Source organism: Euprymna scolopes, chromosome 3 (assembly GCF_053919585.1).
Source record: "Euprymna scolopes isolate OS-2025 chromosome 3, ASM5391958v1, whole genome shotgun sequence".
NCBI lineage: Eukaryota > Metazoa > Mollusca > Cephalopoda > Sepiida > Sepiolidae > Euprymna > Euprymna scolopes.
Window position 1 is genome coordinate 141,437,289 of NC_136484.1, and position 16,050 is coordinate 141,453,338.

Genomic DNA, 16,050 nt, shown 5'->3' on the forward strand with positions numbered 1-16,050 from the left:
CATACTGTCTACCAACGTAGCCTTACGGTCCGTGCGTGATTAGGTGCTATATTTTTCTCAAGATTACCCATTGTACTACAGACCCTGTAGGAATATTTTGTCGTTTATTAATGGACTACTCAAATCAAAAAATCGATTCATGTTTTTGTATATATTCGTACTAATGACATAGCAGAAATCAATAAAAAATAGGCTAGTCTGAATTTTATACCGATGTCGGATAGAATGACTTATTTTGAAAATCTGACAAGATTATTTTATATGCTTGATGCATTATCGTAAAAATAGAAGTCGCTTGAATAATAGTAAAAAAGAGCCGAGGCAATTGCAGAGCACTCTCATCGTTTATTACTGAGAAGAGAACCTTACTTTTCAAATGCATTGTTTAAAACACAAGCCATTTCATCGTTTTCGTATAGTAAGTGTCTCCATTAGGTGGATAGGTAACAGAATATCACACTAGTTATTTTTTTTCTTTTCTAATTCTGTCGAGAATACAGAATCGATACTCTTGAACGAGGTTGATCACTTCCTGCAAACCTGAATTCGAGACATTGCTCATAATAAACCTTTTGACCTTATTTTAAGTACAGACAAGCTCAGCTCTCATCCATCGGGTTTAACAAAACGAGGTGTATGGTAACTAATCGAAGAATTTGAATTCGATAAGCAAATCTGTATCAATTAATTTTCTATTTGCATTTTACTCAATGCAATGCTGCAAAAGAAGTCAGTATTCGCTTGTCGTTGCAACTAGGAACCACCCCCATGTCAATCTACTTATTTTACGGCAAGATTGGTTTTCTCTTGTGGTGTTAAATAGCATTTAGCAGTGATATAGTTATGGATTAAACAAGCTGCTTCCTGGTGCAGCACGAACTTTGGGTGCGTTGAGCCGGTTTCCTCTGGAGGAATAAGTTTCTAAATAATGATAAATGTTCCCAGCCGCACGGGTATGATTTTTACAACTTGCTTTTTTCTGCAAGATGTTACCTTCCTCCCACCTACAGCATTTTGTTTTTTTTTTTACAAAGAATTCACCACTTTTCAAGGCCCAAAGGCCACTCGAGGATAAGAGTTATTGAGTGTACAGCAGTCAATGGGACAATAAAGTAATCATTAGTAGTACAATTTGGTAAATTGGATTATTTAAGGGAAACGGCTCATCAAGAACTGTTTACGCTTAACTTGAAGACGACCATATTGTAGTCAGGTGGAAAGCAGGAAAACGTAAGAGAGTTCAACAGGTGTGCAGTTCTAAGAACGAAGCTTTGTTCATGAAATCTACGTTTGGGTTTAGGCACAGATAAAGAGTATGGGGGGATATTGATTGTGCTTTCAGCTTGACGAGTGTTTCTCGTGAATTTTGACGACGGGGGAACAAAGATTGGAGATCAGAGGAGCACTTACCATGAAAATAACGATAAAGCAGAGACAGGCTCGCAACGACTCTTCTGTGGGAAAGAGGATGCAGGGAAGAGAAAAGGGCATCTCCTACAAGTTATGAAGTCTATTTTGAAGTCTGTCAAGGCACGGTGTATTTTCTAGCAGCTCCTGCCCAGATGTGGCAACAATACTCATTCTTGGGCGTATCTGACTCTTATATAGGTAGAAAATTGCATTTTTCCAGCGACCTTGGCAACAGATTTGATGTACGAGTTCCATTTCAGATTAGGAGTAAAAGTTAAGCCTAGAAACTTGTCAAAACATGGAGCCTCCCCAAGACGAGCGCTATTCATTTCAATTGATGCCAGATGGGGATCAGAGCGTTGATGATGTAAGGATAGAAGCTTGGTTTTAGAAGCATTAAAAGTAACCAGCCACTTTTCCCTATTGTACGACGTGCTCAAGATTAGAGGAGAGAGAATCAGTGAGCACTTGGTCATTTACTGTCTTTGATGTGCTGCCATAGATGGTAGTGTCGTCAGCATATAGGTCTACTACTGATTTAATGATGTAATTTGGAAGATCATTGATCAGGAAGAGAGTTGGAACAAGGATGGACCCTTGAGAGACTTCAGCATTAATACTACGAGCATCTGATTTCTGCCCATAAACCACTTTTCTTATGTACCTATCAGAGAGAAATGATTTAATAATTGAGAAGACATTTTCAGCTATAATATAGCTGGAGATCTTGTGAAGTATACCTTTATGCCATACACTATCAAATGCCTTAGATATATCTAGAGCAATTGCCCTAGAAAGGAAGCCTCCGTCGAGAGATTCTCTAATCCTATGAAATATAACCGTTACCACATCCGCTCTTGGTCAAACAAAACGGAAACTATATTGCATGTCACTAAAAAGGTTATTTTTGCTGAGGTGGTTGGGTTGACTCCTTCTCTATTTAACACAGATTCCAGTAACTTACTCATAACGCACAGGACACTTATTGGTCTGTACTGGGAAAGAGATGACGGAACTAACGAATTCTTAAATATATATATATATATATATATATATATATATATATATATATATATATAGTCCTCACAAAATCTTATTCATCTAATACTAACTAGGCATAACATCGCCGAGTTTCGGTGTTTTAATAAGAACTGGCGTGTAACGTGATTATGCCATACCTGATTAAAGTAAAGCTATGATTCGCAAAGTGTAACGAATTATTAACTTCCGGATTACTTCGATAGGCGTAAGTTATAGCAATTATGCTGCACATAATATTTCCCGTTTCATTCTCGTGAGAATTCACCAGGCTTATGCGAAGAGTTGTGGTTACCGCGCGTTTTTATATACGCACATGCTATTGAATTGTTAGTTAGCCAATCATTTTCCTAGTTTCCACCGCACCCATCCTAATCAGCCAATGGGCAGGTACTTACAAGACAAACGTACAGTTGACTTAAGGTTCTCCCCTCCCTTTGTGTGTATTTTTGATTGGAAGTGTAGATATCTATGTAAACTGACCTATTTTCAACCTAGGTGTAGTTACATGTGATTTTTGGATATATATATATATATATATATATATATATATATATATATATATATATATATATATATTGATATATTGATATATTGATATATATATATATAATTATTTATGTGTATGCATGTTTATTTTATAATTTATTTTATTTTTATTTTATTTATTTTCTGTTGTTATTGTCAATTTTAAAATTATTTTGCATCGCTATCCTAGAGTAAAGTTTATCCTTTGCACACAGTTGTTTGCTATCTCTCTCCTACAGTTCAATAAATGTCGGGGTTCTTTAAAGTATAGGATAGCAAACTTTTCATTCAGGCATAATCTACATGGATCATCTAGGTCCCTACATGTGTTTCCTTGGCATACTATTTTCCATTCGACTATCGGCGAACGTCCGCTTTCTTTGAGTTCCCAGTATTTGTTTGCCAGTGCTGTTTTCATTCGGTGTTTTTTTTTTTGTTGTTTTTTTGCGTATTTTTATGGTCCTAATATCGGGTTTGGAAATCTAAGGGAGTCATACCTACGTAATATTTCTTGTTATTCGGGTTTCCTTTCGCAAATAATGTGTCCTGGTAAACTATGCTTTTTGTTAGATATTTTGTTTTGAAATGGGCAGAGTGTGCGGGATCTATAGTTGCAATTAAGTTGTTCATTATTAGTATTTTTTATTTCCATTATGCTTGTTTTTGTTTGGGTTTGGTTTATTATTATTATTATTATTATTATTATTATTATTATTATTATTGTTGTTGTTGTTGTTGTTGTTATTTTTGTTATTATTATTATTATTATTATTATTATTATTATTTCTACTCGTTACATTTTTGTCGAGGTCTAGAAATTTCTATTATTATACTTATTATAGTTATCGGTGTTTTGTTGCTTATATTTAATATCAATATTTTTGTATCCACTATTTTTAAGGCTGTGTCGTAGATGGTGATTGATCTGTTAAATACATTTTCACCGCTTGAGTTATTGCTGAATCTACTTACGATCGAGCTCGGAATCTGTTTTATAATTCATGGGGGATGGAACTAGGGTTTACGTGTATTAGATTAGCGCTATCTTTTAAGTAGGGTCTATATATGTTTTTATCTAAATTTAACGCGATGTCCACGACGTTTGTTATTTTTATGTTATCCGAAGAATTTTTTCAACATTGCCCTGAGGTTTGCCGAGGCATATACCGATATATCCTCGGAAGAAATCCACATTATTAAAAATTGATGATGATGATGATGATGATGATGATGATGATCCAACGGTTGCGTGCGAAAATGACCTTGATCATGCAGTTGTGCTATGGTTTGCAGACGGTTTGTAAGACCGATTCAAGATCTGAACTACTTCCCGCATGTTGGACACCTGCGGAACCATTCTGTAGCACAGGTGCTTACTTCTCTGTCTTTTCTAATGTCACATTTTCCTTTGCGTTCTCCGTTGCGTGTTGATTCACCAATTGTAGCCGCTTTGTGAGTTGCAGCACGATAGGGACATCTGTCTTGGATTATATATTATATAATACAAGCCGAATTTTGAGGGATACTTTCAGATTGTCCTTTAACCGTTTTATACTGTTCTTCTATGAGTCTTTTTCCTTTGGTCATCCTACCGTAAAATAGCTGTGCTAAAATATCATTAATGAGTGTGAAGGATATGTCTTACGGAATTTGGACGATGTTATTTATAACTACGCGTTAGGTCAATCAAACATAAGAAACATCTGACCGTATAAACATATTGAACTTTGGATTTCAGTTAGTCCGCTATCAGTCTCCGTCTTGACACGGCATAATCACTGCTTATCGTAACTGTATTGACTCTTGGCCGACTGGATCTACTGCCGGCATCTTTTGTTCTACAGAATGGCACAACACTTAACAAGCCGTTTTATGAGCTTGGAATCAAACATGTGGCATATATGACTTGCCCAACGAATCTGGTACTGTTGTAATATGGTGTGTACTGACGGAAAGTTTGACTGAGCTAAAAATTCTTTCACTGGTATCTTGTTTTGCCACTTTATTTTTAACAATCTACGGAGGCAGATCACATGGAAATGGTTCAGTTTCCATGAATGTTTGGCATGTACAGTCCAAATTTCACAAGCGCGCGTGAGGATGGTAAGAAATACCGCTTAGCATCCTTGGAGGTTGATTTGCAAAAGAATTTCACTACGCTCCCACACAGTGGTTCTGAGATGTCCTAAGGTAACACTGTCTTTATCATTTAGGTGTACTGTCTTTGACATAAGACTACCCAAGTAAGTGAACTTTTCCACAGCTTTTTGGTTGGTTCCATGAATCGGGATCTTAGGCTCAGCATATTTTTCCAGGAGCAGACTGGTACATTACTTAGGTCTTTTTAGATTACTTGTTAGACCAAAATAGCTGCATGCCTTAGAAAAGCGATTAACAATATATTGCATGTTTTGCTCTGTCTTTGCATTGAGCGCACAAAAGGTTTCGTACGATGGTGGTCTTGATCCGGGTGACAGCATTAACTTGTCTTAAGTTGAACAATTTCCTCTCTGCCCAGTAGTTGATGCTTACTCCGGGGTCTATTGCGTTGAATGCGTCAATCAACACCGCCGAACACATCACGTTAAAAAGCGTCAGGGTAAGTACGTTGCCCTGTTTAACACCGCCATTGACGGAGAAGTCATTGGAAGCCTCATCTTATTATGGAATAGTTTGATGATTGAAATATATTTGTCAGGGCATCCAAATTTCTGCCCGGTTTACAGTATGAAATGCCTTAGTCAATTCGACAAATGTTGTGTAGCGGTCCTGGTAATCTTTCTGGCATTTTTTCTGGAGTTTATGAGCAGCGAATACTATGTCAACCAAACCACGCCTCATATAAACCACATTGACTTTTTGAGAGAAGATCATCTTCCAGTTATTTTGTTAAACGATTGATTAGCAGTTTTGCCAAAATTTTACTAGCTATGTTAAGAAGAGATATTGCTTCAATGTAGCACAATTAGAACTGACCACATTAAAGCAAGGATCGACAAGACACAAGAGACCAGCAAATTTAGACTCTGTAGACAAATGGACTACACAATAAACCACATAATTTAGCGAATGCAGCAAACTAGCATAAAGAGAATTTTAAAATAGATATTTCAAGTGGGAAATCCCCCTATTTGTTGTTTTTGTGTGTGCATGCCACCATAAACTTGTTTCACATCAAATAAGTGAGGAAGATCAAGGAGGATGGAAAGAACAAGGAGAGAAAGCACTAACCAAACCTCAGTTGGATGAGTGTAAAATAAACTTACACCTTGTGCGGGCTTAATGTCACCCACATTTGAATGAGAAATACATGGTAAGCGGCTGTTTCCATAACGCAAATTCATGCGCAAAGGTTATCGGAAGGGGTAAAACATACTGAAAATCTGGGGAGACTTGTTGTCACTCAGACTCCAGAGAATGCCACAAGTTGTTCTCAAAGAGAAATATTTGATGATAGCCTGTGTGACTACCCCTAGTGAGTGAATAATTATAATGATAATAAAAAGCATTGCGCAAGTATACATGAGTTAACAGGCGAATTACTGTTGTTACATTTTGTTTGAGATTATAAGTGATTTCATTTTATCAGCATTTATTAGAATCAAAAAATGCCGCAAAGCGATTAGAATAATCCATTTTGCCGCCATGTTGGATTATATTTTCTTTACTTTTTGTTGAATGTTATGTTTTGACGGCATTAGATAACATATATTTTCTGATTGCAGAAGCCATGTTTTTTTTTTGTTTTTATTGGCTGCATACTGTACGCCTCAGTGGTATTACCTAAACGCGATCACAAAATTATACAATTCCAAATGTTGTATACTTGTCTGGCTCTATTTGCTGATTATTATTATTATTATTATTATTATTATTATTATTATTATTATTATTATTATTATTATTATTATTATTAGTGAAACCTGTGGAAATTCCACAGCAGCATATTCCATATGCAATATATTTCCAATGTATAGACGCTGAGAGACAACGGAAACCCAACGATATCATTATACCATCATTAAACAAGGCATATACTACCCTTAGATCATAGCCAGAAAATCAAGAAAGTATATTTTAATTTCACGTTCGGCCGAAAATGACATCATATTTTTTTTTACTTAATTTTTATTTATTTATTTTTTTTTGCATTGCAATTATCGGGAGATGCTATTTATTTAAAAAGAGGATAGAAGATAATAACATACTATGAACCGTACATAACTTAAACGCCTGTTTGTGTAACACCAAAGAGAGGCAGCATCAGACACTTAGGGTCGATGTGACGCTTTTATTTAACGTTAACATTTTATTCCGGGCAACACCGGTTAACTAAAAGATAAATGTTAATATCTTGTGCCGGGCACTACCAGAGAACCTTGCTGGCTTCAATTCTGCCAAAGTATTTTTTCTTTCTTTAAAGCAAAACAATAATAAATTATTTAGTCAAAATGGACAGAATGATAACTTCAAAAAAACATACGTTTTGTTTTCAAGTCGAGCGATGGTGACAAATTCCGATACAGTCATATCCAGTGCAAAAAAGGGAAATATTTTTTTCCTTTGATTGCTTTGAACTAAAAACCACACACACACCACACACACACAAACACACACACACACACACACACACGTAATTGTTGGCGTCACAAAATATATTTGTGACAAGATCAAAACAAAGACAAATAAATTCTTTGGAGTTAAAATTTCACACACGCATTTGTCGGCTTCAAAGAATGTTTTTTTCGAATCAAATATTAAATGATTTGGTGTGACTATGATAAAACCATTGGAAATTTAGATCAAGAGATTTTTCAATTTTCAATAACATATTTTGTCGAGATGTTGACAGAACAATAAATTGTTAATTCCTTTGATAATGACAAATGTCACATCTAAGGGCAGAATTCACGAAGCATTTTTTTCCTTGGACGCAGTTTTCTTACTTACGCGGTTATCGCGTATTATGCAGTTTGGAAATTATCCAATGAGAGAAAACTGGTTATTTTCCATTGGGCGTTTTTGGTTGATCGGAGAGGAGTTAGAATTATTCTTGGATTGTGGGAGGTGGCCAATTTTTGGTCATCAGTCAAATTATCCAATGAGAGAGAATCAGACGATTTGGTTATTGAGCATTCTGATTGGTCGGGAAGGAATTGGTAATTGCCGTCCCGCCCAGTGCTGTACTATATAATGACCAAGAAAGTCAGAATTAAAACAGAAAGATTGAGATACAGATTCAGAGAAAGATTTAGAAGCAGAAGAGAGAGTCAAGCCACCTCACCTCTCCTCTCCCCCCTCGCCTATTGCCGTTAACTAAAATGGGTTAAATTAATAGACTTGCGAATTCCAGATTAAGAACAGAAGTCGGAGCAAAACAGAGCGAGTCCGAGAGTCAAGCCACCTCACTTCCTCTCTCTCCCCCCCCCTCGCCTATTGCCCGATAACTAAAAAGGGTTAAGTCAATAGACTTGTGAATTCCAGCAAGTGGAAGCCCCACTTAGAAGTTTAAATGCTTGCTTACAAATTCATACTCCAAACTGTACATATGTTTGTATATATTTCTTTTATGGTTTTCTTTTAATACATTCTATATAACCCAATCTCCGGAGTCTTTGTTATTCAAAATTCTTTGATGTGCTGATGTTTCATTATTATTTTTTTTTACTTGTGGAACTGCTTCCGTCAACGAGCACCCGGTATCTCCGACGACGAAATCTCTAGACGATCACAGAAGATCCAGCCTTGTGGACATTGCAGCAAAGACGATTCCACCAACGCACTGAAGAAGGGCTTACTGGGTGACGCGACGTACCGGCGCGGTTTCATATTTGTGCTTGTACCATTTGTCTGGGTGTTCAAGATGCAGTTGTCTACATGATTCCAAGTGTACTGCATTCCCCGCTTTATCGTGTTTATTTTCATATTTTTGGGCTAGCTTTTTGCGTTCGCTTATTATGTATAATTATCATAATCACGTTGATATGTCGGTTCCCATTGGATCCCCGAAGTTATGCAACGTTGACCCTGGTAATAATTGCGTTTATATTTGCCCTTTATCGTCCCGACAACAGCGGAGTTACTATATTTAAAAGTATATCTGAGAAAATTGATCAACACCTGTCTGCTCATCATTCGGCTAACATTCACATCTGTGGAGACTTTAATGTTCACAATGTGGAATTGTTGACCCGATCAAACAAGACATATGATGAGGGGGGGGTTCTGTCACGATTTCCCCATCACTTCGATTGTTCACGAACCTACCTCTATGCCGACACTGATGGTCAGTATGCAGTATATAGTATAGTTTGGGCAAATAGTAAACAGAGTTCCGAACAGAAGTGTGTGTTCGATTCCAACCATCATCCATAGACCTGAAGTAGTCTCGTCAGCATCAGACAAAGCCAGACTCTTTGCAAAGAACTTTGCAGCTAATTCTACCCTATGCGACGAAGGCCATCGACCCTCCCCGTATTTCCTTTTGTAACAGAAAACACGCTATGCGACATAGAAATACCTGTACGCGATGTTGTCAAATTAATCAAGAACCTTGATTCCAGTAAGGCAACTGACCATGACGGCATTCCAACTATAGTGTTGAAAAAGCTTCAACCGGAACTAGCTTCCATACTTACAAAGCTGTTTAAGCGTTGTCGTAAGAAGAATTGCTTCCCAACACCTTGCAAAATCTCATCAGTATGCCCAGCATTTAAGAATTCGGGTGATCGGTCATCTCCCTCTCAGTACAAACCAATAAGTCTCCTGTGCATCATAAGTAAGTTACTGGAATCTGTATTAAATAGGGAAGTAGTCAACCACCTCAGCAGAAATAGCCTTCTTAGTGACATGCAATATGGCTTCCGTTCTGCTAATCTACAGCAGATGTGCTTACGTTTATATCTCATAAGATTAGCGAATCCCTCGACAAAGGCTTCCATTTCTAGACCAATTGCTCTTGACATATCAAAAGCCTTTAATAGGGTATGGCATAAAGGCTTACTTCATAAGATTTCCAGCTCCGATATGTCTTCTCAATTATTATTTCTGATAGGTGCATAAGAGGACTGGTTGATGAGCAGAAATCGGAAGCTCACATTATTAATGCTGGAGTCCCTGCTTTATCGTTATTTTTATGGCAAATGCTCGTCTGAGCTCCAATGTATGGCCCTACCTCGCCAAACTTTCACGAAAAACACTCGTCTTACTGAAACCATCTGTCAATAATTTTCCCAGTCTTTATCTGTGCCTAAACCAAAACGTAGATTCCATGAACAAAGTTTCTTTCATAGAACTGCACGCCTGCGGAACTCTCTTCCGTTTGCCTGTTTTCTATCTGAGTGAAATGTGTTTTCTTCAAGTCCAACGTAAAAAAGTTCTTGATAAACCGTCCACTTAAGTAATACAATTTATCAAATTTCCACTACTAATAATTACTATATTATTCCATTGTCTACTGTACACTCAATAACCCTTATCCTCGAGTGACCTCCAGGCCTTTATAAGTAGTGACCCCTTCGTAAAAAGAAATGGATAACTATTTGGGACTTCCAGGTTCTGTATGTGCTCTCGGCTCATCGCAGTATTGTTTCTAGTCGTCTTGGATTTCTCCTTGCCACTGGACTCAAACAATGCCGATTTAGGAGAGGTGTGGTTGGAGATTGCGCAACACTTGCCCCTACATGACGTATCCTTTGTCTTAGAGACTGAATAGAGATTATTATGGGCTTTATTATTTCGTCTCTTTGTCTACAGAGTTATCATTTGCTGTTTACTTGTGTCTTGGCAATCCTTGAGTTCATATGGTTGGTTCTAATTGCATTATCTTGTGTGGCCGTTATTAAGGATTCAGTTTATCCGTTTACGTTTGCTTTTTTGTAACCATGTCCAGGTCTTTCGTTAGTCTCATCCTTTGTCATTTTTATGAATTGTCCGTATAGCTATTTCTCTTCCCATTTTTCTTTTCTCGTTTTATACCTCGTCTCTTTTTTTTCTGTCTTGTTTTTATTTCTGTCTTTTGCTGCGGTAAATATTATTTCAATGTGCATTATTATTTATTTTTCTAATTATATATTTTGGAGTAATTTGCACAGTCTTCTATGCAAACCAGTCCACTTTTTCTGCCTTTCCTTTGCACATAGATTTGGTCAGTACCGTAATGGGTTTTCATGAATTTCTGGTCGATGAACCTCAGTTTTTCTTTGATCCAACCTATAAACGGTCCATGTGCTTATACTTTATATTAGGTTTCTACTATATAGTTTAACTGCGAAGAGTCTCCGTGTTCTTCTGAGGTATTCCTTTTTAATTTTTTTTTTACTTCTGTTGTTTTGATGTTGTCTGGTTCTAGAACTCCCAAATATTTGTAGCTCTCATGTTCAACTGGTGCCCTAATCTCCATTTCGTTTGGTAGTGGTATGCCTTTCGCTAGTATATATTCAGGGGCATCATGGCTATGATGAAAAGTAGTGATGATAGCGAACCATCTTGAAAAATGCCTTTTTGTATTTTAATCTCAGTTATGTATTTTCCAATCAGCTGTTAGTTCAAGTCTCAATGTTCTCATTGCTTTTTATATCAAATCGATATTCTTGCCTGGTATTTTATACGTCTTCAGGCATTCTATTATGCGTGCGTGTGGGATCCTGTCATTAGCCTTCTTGTAGTCGATCTTATATTTTTTACTGCTTTTTACCTCCTTCAGAATCATCAATCAATGTATCAATGTATAATAGGCCATGTGTTCCTCTTTGTCTTTTTGGCATCCTTTCTGTTCATCAGAGAGTGGTCCTCGATTATAAAGGAAATGATAAATTTGTTACTTCAGTTGTACCGTTAGCATTTTCCACATTGTAGGTAAACATATTATAGGCGTGGGAATGTTTCCGTTGTCTGAGTCTTTTGTACCAGTGTGGTTATAACTTTAGTCATATATTCTGGCACGTCTGCTTCATAAATACATCTTTTCAATTTCTGAATTAGTTTTTTTTATGTTATTTTGTGAATTTTTTTAAAACCAGTACGCGTGTATTGCATCGTAGTCTGGTGATCTCCAGTTTGCTATTCTCCTTTAGAAATTCTTGAAGGTTTGTTTTGTTGATTTCTTTCTTTTATTCCTTCTTCGAATTCATGTCTCAGCAAGTCAGCATTTCTACAGAGTGGAACGATAAAAGAGTCGCCCTAAAGAAAATAATGCTACAGTTCTATTTTAAGAGTTTTATTGAAGAAATCAATAATGTGATTATGTATTAGAGCTGTCATCTATTAAATGTAGCCTCCTTCAACCTCAATCACTACCCCGATACGGGTCCAAAACTTGAAACCACACCAAAACCATAACCGTGACCGGAAACTTTGTTTTTATCATCTCGGAAACGTCCCTGTTATTTGAGGCAATCAAGCGATGCATTTTAAGGATACTATCAATGGTCCTGTTGTCATAACTTGGATCGTTAGAGAGGATGAGTTGTAGAGCTCCGCATCTCCGAACTCGCTCGTTGAATATTGTGTCACTTTCAGACATTTTTTTTTTACACATTGGTCACCACTTATCAAGGCCCGGAAGCCACTCAGGGATAAGGGTTATTGCAAGTACATATCGTTAGTGTGGAGATTTGATGAAGTGTTTACTTAAGGGGGCGATTCATTAGAAATTTGTTAACGTTGGACTTGAAGACATCCAAGTTGTAGTCAGGTGGGAAGCAGGCAGACGGAACAGAGTTCCAGATGCGCGCAGTTCTAAGAAAGAAGCTTTGTTCATGGAATCCACGTTTTGATTTAGGCACGGATAAAGAGTGGGGGAAATTTTAACAGTGGATTCGGCTAGACAGGTGTTTTTCGTGAAAGGTTGGCGAGGGGGAACCAGAGATTGGAGTTCAAACGAGCACCTGCCATGGAAATAACGATAAAACAAGGACAGGCTCGTAACGTCTCTTCTGTGGGAGAGAGGTTGCAAGGTAGAGAAAAGGGCATCCCCCACTAAGCCACGAAGTCTATTTTGTACTCTGTCAAGGCATGATAGGCTGTTTTTAGAAGCTCCTGCCCAGATATGGAAGCAGTATTCCATCCTTGGACGTACTTGGCTTTTATATAGATAGAGAATTGCATCAGTTATGAGATATCTTCTGGAGCGGTAGAAGGATCCCATCTTTCCAGCGACACTGGCAACAGACTTGATGTACGTGTTCCATTTCAGATCAGGAGTAAAGGTCAAATCCAGAAGCTTGTCAAAACACGGGGCCTCTCCCAGACGAGAACCATCCATCCCAATTGATGCCAGATGGGGATCAGAGCGTTGATGATGTAAGGATAGGAGTTTGGTTTTAGATGCATTAAAGGTAACCAGCCACGTCTTCTCCCACTGAACCACGCGCTCGAGATCAGAGGAGAGAGAATCAAAGAGAACTTTGTCATTTACAGCCTTTGATGTGTTGCCGTAGATGGTCGTGTCATCAGCATAGATGTCAACGAATGATTTTAGTATGTGTTTAGGGAGGTCATTGATGTAGATCAGGAAGAGAGTTGGGCCCAGGATTGACCCCTGAGGGACTCCAGCATTTATATTGCAGGCCTCTGATTTTTGTCCATCGACCACTACTCTTATGAGCCTATCGGAGAGAAATGATTTAATGATTGAGAAAACATTTCCAGTTATATCGTAGCTGGAAATCTTGTGAAGTAGACCCTTATGCCATACCTTGTCGAAGGCCTTTGATATGTCAAGAGCAATTGCCCTGGAAAGGAAGCCTTTGTCAAGAGATTCACTAATCCTGTGGGATATAACCGTCAGCACATCTGCGGTAGATCTTGCAGAGCGGAAACCATATTGTGTGTCACTAAGAAGGTTATTCCTGCTGTGATTAATTTACTTGTGTTCTCTTCTTTCGATTTATCAACCTTTTTGGTGATTATGTCATGCCAAATTAGATAAAAGGTTGTACAGTAGAACCCCGAGATACTGTTGCCCTAAGATACGTTTTTTTCAGGTTACGATGTGGAATACAGAGTGCGCGGTCCCTGCTTACGGTATTTGCTCCGCCTTTCGGTTTTATGTATCATATTATATTTATTATATACATGTTTATTATATACTGTTTTGTATTTTGCTACTAATGTTTGATGCTGCATCCCGGAATTCTACTGGATGTGATTTTTATCTTATTATTTCACGGTGTAAATCTATGTCGTTCAGATCATACAATCAAAGTTTACACTGCGATTTAACTTAAATGTGATATTACGACCTATAAATCACCATGAACGTTCACAGCATATCGATATACACATATTTATTTTGTCTTATATTAAGTAATGCTGATGCTGTTGTGTCGTTACATTTTTTTACTCGTAATCACCTCAAACAAAGCATATTACCACTGGGACGTAATTTGTCGATTTCGGACCAAGCCCACGGGGACACATTAAGCAGGAAGTTGGACAGAGAGAGGTCTGTACTCATTACATTTAAATTTTTAATACAAGTCGGAAACAGTGGAGGAAATCAAATTCCAACAGTTTGAAGAAAGGAATTATTAGGCTTTCCGGCCTCTGGGGACATCTACAGCGAAAGGATAGAGCGTTTCTTACTTGTAGGTTTATTGATGTTGTTTAGGAATGAATCTGACTTCGGCACAGGGATTTCGGTATTCATTTTTTCCCTTTCTTTCTCTCTTTTACCCACTCTCTCTCTCTCTTGCCCTCTCTCTCTCTCTCTCTCTCTCTCTCTCTCTCTCTCTCTCTCTCTAAACAGCTCTAGAAAAAAATCACGAGTCATTGAATGTAAAAACGTAAAAAATACTAATTCAAGCTCATATACTAGCCAACAATATGTGTTTTATGGATAGATTCCAACCAAGAAAACAGCAATTTTCTCTTTTGTCAGAAAGATCGCTCATGAAATGCGAGGACTAAACGACAATATAAGAGAAATGAGAATTGCGAGGCTGAAATCGTTTGCTTTCCATTCTCATTGATACGAAAGATTTAATTGAAAACAAAAGAGGCAAAAACACTTTATGTTCATAGCTTTTACGGCATATAAACTATTGTTGCGCTATTAAAATATCGAAAAACAATGTCCAGTATATTAAACGATCTATTATGAATTATTTGGAGAAAGTTACTTATCCTCCCCCATATAACTTAGACTAAGTGTTTCTATCCATCTTGATTATGCTATGAAGTACCATTAAATGACTGCAATAGATCTGCGTTGATTCGAACTGTGATTGGCCAATTCTCTCACAACATCGCTCGTGCTGGAATCTATTATACCATTCGTGACTACCTCAAAAAATAATTTTTCAAAATATTATATTTTTAATTTGTGAAACGTCTGAAAACCTTTTCTTAAAAAAACGTGAAAAGAGACAGAGTAATTTGTATTGTGAATAAATGAAAAATGATCAAAATGGATAATTGATAATTGTCCTCAGCTTATTAGCTGTTGTGTGGGCGATCATGGCAGGGTTTGAATTGATACAAATGAGTGTCATGAACATCATGGAAAGCGTGTAAGTGTTCATAAAACGGGTAATTTCAAAAGAACGCCGTGTCGATAATTATTTTTACAGCCATTTTCAAGATAGTGATCAACGTTTGTCACTAATAGAAAACATTTTGACTGGCACGTTTTGCAAAGTTACAGTGTACGCTAATAAACCGGGAAACCAGGGTTCATACCCGGTCGATTCAAACTAGAGACCCTAAAATTTTCCTTGTTCCCTCCTTGCTAAATACTACAAGATTATGACCAAAGGTAATAGAATAAGCCAGGGAAACGCGTAGTGACCTCCTTTACATCTTACCAGCCAATGAAATAGGGGCCTTCGGGTCACTCTTGCGTAGAGACCTCCTTTACATCTTAGAAGCCAAAGAAATAGGAGCCTTCGGATCACTCTCAAGGGAATTACTTTATTTGCGTTTTTATATGACATAACCATAGAGATAACTCACATTGAACGTTAGCGACGTTGACTTCTTATTTAGTTTAGTTACTTCCCTTTGAAAACAGAGTTAACACACAAAGTATGTTATTTTTTTAGTGTGGGGAAAATCTAGATCCCGGAAATAGGC